The sequence below is a fragment of the Coffea arabica genome, chromosome 8e, assembly GCF_036785885.1.
Source record: "Coffea arabica cultivar ET-39 chromosome 8e, Coffea Arabica ET-39 HiFi, whole genome shotgun sequence".
In the NCBI taxonomy this organism is placed as follows: domain Eukaryota; kingdom Viridiplantae; phylum Streptophyta; class Magnoliopsida; order Gentianales; family Rubiaceae; genus Coffea; species Coffea arabica.
This window is the reverse complement of record NC_092324.1, coordinates 9204211-9212429: the sequence shown is the minus strand read 5'-3', so window position 1 is coordinate 9212429 and position 8219 is coordinate 9204211. Positions and strand designations below refer to the sequence as shown.

Genomic DNA, 8219 nt, shown 5'->3' with positions numbered 1-8219 from the left:
TGATATATACCCTAAACTACTAGTTTGACCTGTATGCTTGCAGTAAAATAGGTGTAATTCGGAATTAAACTTGTACTTATATCAAAAACCCGTCAAATTTTTGGCATCATTGCCGGGGAGCGGAAATATTAGGGCCTAACAAGGTTTATTAATTTAGAAATTCTCTATATTAATTAGTTAAACATTGCTTCTAGTTAAGTTAGAATTTTTATTAGTTTTTGTGAATTAATTACTACATAATCTCTTTTATTTTTGTTTGTAGTGTATACACCGGATTTTACGGATAGTCGCACCTTTTGATCTAAAAATTGAAAAGGCACTACGTATACAAAGAAGGCGTACACCACAAGAATAAGAAGAAAAGGTTCGACAACAAATAGAGAGACTCGAGATAGAGCTACCTTTTGAGGTTGAAATCGCGAAAAAAGAAGCAAATAGGCGAGCTCTTAGGGATTTTGCTCTACTGAGAACCCAAGAATCTTAAACAAGTATAGCATGATCGACGGTAAATGCTAATAATTTTGAAATTAAACCATCATTAATCCAAATGGTGCAACAATATCAATTTGGAGATAATGCTGTAGAGGATCCAAATGCACACTTGCCACATTTTTTGAGATATATGATACAATCAAAATGAATGGAGTTAGTGAGGATGCTATAAATCTAAGGTTGTTCCCATTTTCATTGAGGGATAAGGCTAAAATTTAGTTACATTCTCATGCCCCTAATACTTTCACTATTTGGGATGATTTGTCTAGTGTATTTTTTAATAAGTATTTTTCACCGGGCAAAACGGCTAAATTTAGAATGGATATTACTACTTTCAGTCAATTGGATGGTGAATCATTATATGAAGCATGGGAAAAGTTTATAGATTTGTTTCGAAAATATCCACACCATGGGCTTCTCTGTGACGACCTGAATTTTCCTACTTTAATTCTATTGTACTGACTTATTTAATTATTTGTTCACCCGTTTACTTCGAATAATTTATTTCAACCATTTTAAATCCATTTACATGGAACCATGTCCCATTTATATTTTTAAAACGTCTCTCGTTAGCAAATTTAATTTTTCTGCGGCTCGTCTAGTAAGGAATAGCGAATACACGTTTTTCGAGGCAATATTTGATCCGAGAGTGCAATAATGTTGGAGGATTAAGAATGCTCAATTGTAGACTAAGAAAAGTTAATTGAAAGATTAGATGTGAGTGAGTTATATTAAGCTTTTACTGCACGCTCGTCGAAAGTTTCTCGAAAGTCGCATCACACGATTAATTGGAGATTTGAGGATTTAATACTAGACTCGTAAGTATGAGTAGTTACAATGTTAGAGGAAGTACCTTAGAGGATTAGTGCATGAGTGTATCAAACCCGAGAGAAAATGGTAGTACGAAACCCTATTTTGCACTATTAAAAGTTGACTTTTGTGCACCATCTTAAAGTAGCTTTTTCCATTCTTTCTCTCGAAGTTTTCATCACACAAAGCCCTCATCTCTCTCACCTCATTCAGCCGACCAACCAAGAGGAAAAAGGAAGAAGGAAAACTCCATTACTTTGGCTCCAATTCACTTGCAAATTTTCATCCAACTTTCTAGTTTCTTGGAGATTCATCCTAACTTGGAGTAAGAAGCAATCTTGTGGAATTTCTTGGAGGAAATTTCGGCGAAAAATCTGGTTTTCTTCAAGGGTTTTAAGGGTAACCACTCTGCTTCTTTTATCTTTCAAATTACAAGAAGTTTAACGGTTAATCTTTATGGGTTTACAACCCTAAGCAAGAAAATAGGTTAGAGGACTTGAGAAAACCATTTACCTTGCTTTAATCTCTAGGCTAGCGGTCTTGAGGAGGCTTGTAGGTAGCTGATCTGAGGCTATGTTGCTTAGTTAATGTTGTTTGTGTGATGAATGAGAGAATTACGGTTAGAAAGTGGAGAGAAAGTTGGAAAATAGTGGAGGTTGAGCTGGCCGAAAATTCTGTTCATGTTGTTCTGTTTTAGTTTCAAAATTTTGATGCTTGGTTGACTGTGAAATTGATGGATATATGTTGTATATTGTGTGTATAAAGTGTCTTTCAAAAATCGTATCGAATGGTTGTGCAAAACTTGAGTTTTGGTAGAGGTTCGAATCTGGAAAACGTCTAACAGTGCACTCGGACAGTGCTTCTTTGTCCGAACATAACTTTTTGAACAAAAGTCAAAAATTGAGTGTCATTAGCGGCATTCAAAACTAGACATTCATAGATTTCCAACGGTATAAAAATCCCCTGCTAGTTCATTTTGAGTGATTCGTACCGAGTCACCAAAGTTGGCTGTTCTGTTTTGACTGGCTGTTTGAATGAAACTGGGAAGCTGCATCTTGTGGCTTGATTTTGTCCCACTTGTGAAAAGATTTTCAAAATGATATCTTCTGATAAATTGTAGCATTTTGAACCTAGTTTCCAACTCCATCAACCATTCTCAATTTGGAGTTGTATCAAGTTAGATATGGCTTGATTTCGAAAATACGACAAAGCTGGAAACGGGAAACTTTTCCCTCTCTTGCTGACTGAATGGTCAAATCTGTTTTGGGATGTTATATTCAAAATATTTTGGTGTCTTTTAACCATTAATTGCTTATTAAATGATTCTAGAATCTTGGTTTAAAAAATGGAGCGAATTAGGGCTGATTTTGTCGGACAAAACTTTTGGAAAAGAAAAGGGAATAGGATGGCATATTCACTTTGAAAGATTTCATGAAATTTGGTCGTTTTGTTAACTGCCTTCCGATGAATTTTTATCTAAACTTTGATAGAGAGGTAGTCCGTATAGGGAGGTTTAAGTGTACCAAATTTGGCATAATTTCAATGCCATCTTGATATCCAAATGATGCCCTAAAGATTGCTCTTCAAATCTGGAAATTCACTGTGCAAGTAGTGAAAATCAACCGACATTAAGCTGTTATACCTGGTTGCTCAAAACTCCAAATTTAGTTCTATTTGTTGTGTTTGAAACTTTGTTTGGGACTCTTATTGTGTTATAAATTTTAGAGGCTGATTTACTTTCTGTGAATTTTGCCAAATTTCCAAATATCGCTGAAAACCAAGACAGGTTCTGTCTTGCTTTCTTCAATCAGCAACTTTGAGTACAAAAATGAATGCTTTCCATTTAGAATCTTAGAAAAGTATCTTCTAGGAACTTTTAGTACTTTGGATCTAGTTTCCAACATTATAAATTTTTCTATTTTTGGACATACGAAACTCAAGATCTGATTTTACCAAGTTTGTCGCGCAAAGCTGAAATTCTTGATTTCTTAGGAAATGAACTTTTAAGAACTTTCCATCCTCCTTTGCAATTGTTGGACGGTTTTAGGTGTAATTTTATGGTGGGATACATGGTTCCATTAGAACTTTAAACCTTCATTTCAAATCTTGGTTTCCAAAGGTTAAATCTCTCTTAATGCGTTTTCTTGGTTGTTCCACTTTCTTGGTTAATGACACCTTATTTTATACTTGAACCTTGGAACCTTAGCTTTGATATTTTTCTATGAAATAAGTGGAGTTATGGATATGTTTGACTCCATTATTTTGGAAAAAAATGTGAATACTCTTTACCTTCCAAAGTTTGGACATAAGATTTAAAGTTTTGGAAAATGAGAGCCATTTACTCTTTTGCTCGATTTTCATGCCGAAAATGAATATTGTACTTTTTTTGGAATTGAGATTTACTTACCACGACTTGAGTTAAAAAAATGACTTTTAAGTTCTCTTTGAGTATTATTCCAAAGTTTTAGCTAGAAAAGTTTCTTTAACTTGACCTGATTTGAATTAATGCATTCTTAGATATTTTCAAATGCTACCCTCGTGGATTAAGTAGTAAGTAATATTTGCATTCGATTTGAACGTGTTATCTCTAGTGTGAGGGTAGCGGGAATATTACTAGACCTTGGCTGTATACCTAGGTAATTTGTAATTGTGCATGTCTCAGGTGATCAAGTGGATCCCGAGGAACTCGTTTGATCTTGCCTTGCTCTTGCTTTACACTCTTGATTTTCGTGAGTGTCAAGTGCATGACTTTTGCCTAATACTTGAAATGCTTCTAGTTGAATATATGAATTTGACTTGTCGAGATGAGTGTATACTTTATCGCACTCGCTCTCCTTACTTGACTCGTTACTTGATTTACTTGACTAGCTACTTGATTTACTCATACTTGAAACTATTCTTATGTGTGACTCGGTGTCGATTGGAGTGATGTCTTATCGACCACTCCTACTCGTGGGGGACGCCCAAACTCATCAGCTAACTTTGCGAATCGAGCCAGCATGGGCTTGGTCGAGAAGCTTAGTAAACCATGAGCAAACACGAAACATGATCTATTGGAGAGATCTTGCTTAGTATACTCGCGTAGTATTGCCACGATACACTCAAGTAATATCAAAAACTTGATGAGCGGATCCGGTAAGGGGGTGTAACGGTGAACGGGGTCTGGGGAAAGTGGAGTCTCTACGGATTTGATACTTACTTGGTTGACGGAGTGTCAATATGGAATTTGATCAAGACCTTGACTCTGCTACGTGGAATTTAACTCCTGAGAGCTACAATATCTTTGAATTGTTTCTGCTTATTTTTCCTGCTTGAAATGTTAATTACTCGAACTTTACAGTTTTACTTACTGTATAAATGTTGTTGTTACTTGGACTATGTGGTTACATGTGTGTTTCTTGGCCTCACTGAGCGTTCGCTCACCCCATTAGTTTGTTTTCCTTAACAGGAGCTCGGATTGAAAAGAATTTTAGGAAAGCCGACTTGTGTACTTTTGATTAGATTTTTGGGATGTATTTGACTAGTCGACTCATAGTGGTTGTATTTTCGGAGGATTGATGTAATTTTGAGAACTTGTGATGTAAGACTTGAAAGCTTTTTTTTTTAGGGAAAGACTTTTCCTTACTTTAACTTTTATTTATTGGTTGTGAAATTTTAAGTTTGGAATTGACTTGTATCGAGTCCTGGCGAGAGCTGGCCAGGCGTTCTGCGGATACCCTTGGGTTCGCCCTTGGGAGAAGTGGGAGCGTCACAGTTGGTATTAGAGTTTAGGTTTCAGATCTCTGTAGTGTATCTTAGGCTAAAAGTTTAGGATGCCGGACTGTGGGATTGGTTTGAAAGTTAAGTGATCGCTTGTAGGAATGAAAATTAGAGTCTAGGTTTGAGTTAGTGGACAATTAGGAGTCTTGATCTTGTGAGAGATATGTGGAATAGTACGAAATGATCGAATCTAGTTTATTTAGTATACTTGGATCCACCTAAATTTTTAATTTTAATTGTAGGTTATGGAAGGTAATGGTGGTAGTAAGCTGTCTCAGGGGCACATTCTGGTGATCCGTTATCGAGAAAGGTCTAGAGGAACTCGTTGGAGATATAACCCAGTTCGCCGAACTAGGACTCCATGTGACTGCCAGAGGACTTACTCGTACCCAAATAACGAGGTGTTAGCGGTGATCGATGATCGGAGGCGGTTATCTGAGGAAACTAGGGTAGTTCGAGAGGATAATTGAGGACTGAGGGCAACTGTGGATGTCCAGACTACTAGAATTCCTAAATTGGAGACGAAGGTACTTGAGGAGCGAAGAAAAGACTAAGGCTCTTTGTGAGCAGTTTTAGGAGGTTAAGAGTCGACTTGTTAGGATAGTATGTGAGGTTAGAGATCGAACCAAGGGGGTGATGGCCGAATGTGTTATCTTGGTCGAACAAGTGGTGAATGGTAAGATACTCGATGAGGAACATGATGAAGAAACTCCTAGTGCTGAAAATGAAGATGGTCCAACTGAGGTAGTAGAGACTTCTGACTTTGCCAATCACTAAGCTAGTGATCTAGTTTACTTTAGTAGTTCTTGTCTAAGATAGTCGGGGTGGTGCTTGTTCAAAGGCCATTGTGTTTTGTTTAACTGTGCTATCTATCTTTTGAAACAATTGAACGTTACTTATGAGATGTTTGACTTTATTACTTTATGACTTCAAATCTATGCTATGGGTTGTACACAATTGCGATTATTTCGGTGTCTCCCTTATTATTTTCATTTTGCATGATCAAGTTTCATTTTTAAACTTCGCTTATGTGTACTTATTTTACGTCATGCCTTTATAAATGTTGAACTTATGGACGGCCGAATAAGTGAAAGGGGTCGAGAGCGAGAGATTAGGCAACCCCAAACTTAAGGGGATGATTAGGGAATGGCGTCTGGACCAAACCAAAACCCTAGGAATGAAGGAGATAACCAAGTAGCTACTGCTATTAACCATATGATTGATATCATAGCACGATTAGCTGAGCACCAAAGTCCTAAACCAATCAACCAACCTAGAAACCAAGAGAGGTGTGAGAATTGAGCGATTCTTGAACTTCGCCCATCTAAGTTTCGTGGAGGGTCTAACCTTGAAACAGTAGAAATTGGTTTGAGGGGATGAAATAAGGCACTGGATGTGACAGCCCTACCTTCCCCTAAGGCGAACCAAAGGGTTCGGCGGACCGCCTGCCCAACTCTCGCCGGGACTCACTCATACACCTCAAGTAAAAATGAAAATAAGACCACCAGAACAAGTGTAACAATAATTTCAAACTTTAAACATATACTTATATACATTTCTATCTCAAAAGGGATAATACTCAAATATACAAAGGTTCTCAATTCTTCATACATCCAACCCTTACCAAGCGCTAGGGCGAGAACCATTACAAAAATTCAAAAGAACTAAACTAGATTAGTTTGTACAGATCTCTCGTCCTTGCTCGCATCTCATGTTAAGGAAAACAAAACTAATGGAATGAGTTAAAAGCTCAGTGAGGTTCCAGACACATAATCAACTTAAATAAGGACATTAATCATGTCATAACACGTAATCCAGGAAACATTTACAATATGAAGCAATGATAACACATTCATTAAAAGGATACATGCTCATGTGGAGCCTTTTGTTCTTTCCTTCTCCTTTCATTTCCTTATTCCTCCAATATTTAAAATTTTATTTGTAATTGAAAATCTCATTTCGTTCATTCATTTCATTTCTCCCCCTTCTGGACATTGGCCAGATTTCACCCGATAACGTGGTAATACTCGAGTATACCAAACTTTCACCCAGGGTCACCAAATCGCCCGACCGAATCCGCTTTTAGCTCGAGTTGACCGACAACGAAAGGCAAGGTCCCAGTTCAGCCAAAAGACTTACATTCATGCACAACTACCATTTAATCATTTAAACATTGAAAATTTCACATTTCATTTAGGTCAAGTGCGATAAGGTACACACTCGCCTAGCAAAATTCATTTTGAACAAATAGTTATCATTTAACCAAATATCCACAACAAATAATATAGTTAATGGAAACATAACCAACAAGGAACGCTCACCTATTTAAACAAAAGAACTTCCAAAGTATTCTTCCGAGTGATACCCTCAATCACCAAGGAACCCTAATATAATCAAAAGAACACATTATACTTCAACCATCAAATATTTAAGTGATTCAAAGAAAATTCGAAGACGTACTAGTACAATATATAAATATGAGTTTTAAAGTGAAAAGAGTACATTTAAACCAAAAAACATGAGTAACTAAGAGTTTCCCCAAACCAACCATAAAACTATACTAAAAAAAAAAATTTTAGAAAATTTTCACGGAAAACAAATGAACAGGGTCACGTCGCAATCCGGCCAGAACTTGGTCAGATATCTGGCAGGATTCAAGGCAGTGAGCAATCACATTTCATTTAGGTTGAGTGCGATAAAGTACACACTCGCCTAGCAAAATTCATTTTGAACAAGCAGTTATCATTTAATCAAATATCCACAACAAATAATACAGTTAATGGAAACATAACCAATAAAGAACACTCACCTATTTAAACAAAAGAACGTCCAAAGTATTCTTCCGGGTGGTACCCTCAATCACCAAGAAATCCTAATATAATCAAAAGAACACATTATGCTTCAACCATCAAAGATTTAAGTGATTCAAAGAAAATTCGAAAACGTACTAGTACAATATATAAATATGAGTTTTAAAGTGAAAAGAGTACATTTAAACCAAAGAACATGACTAACTAAGAGTTTCCCTAAACCAACAACAAAACTATACTCAAAAAAAAGTTTTTAGAAAATTTCCGCGGAAAACAAATAAACAGTGTCACATCACAATCCGACCAGAACTTGGCCGGATATCCGACCGGATTCAAGGCAGTGAGCAA

At 36.6% G+C, this 8219-nt stretch overlaps 1 non-coding gene across 1 annotated transcript; it reads right to left on the bottom strand.

Moving 5' to 3' along the window:
- Positions 1–801: 801 nt before the first annotated feature.
- LOC113705175 (small nucleolar RNA R71) lies at positions 802–908 on the bottom strand. The gene has a single exon (XR_003451823.2). It is a non-coding gene; the product is annotated as a small nucleolar RNA R71 (small nucleolar RNA).
- Between the last annotated feature and the right edge of the window lie 7311 nt (positions 909–8219).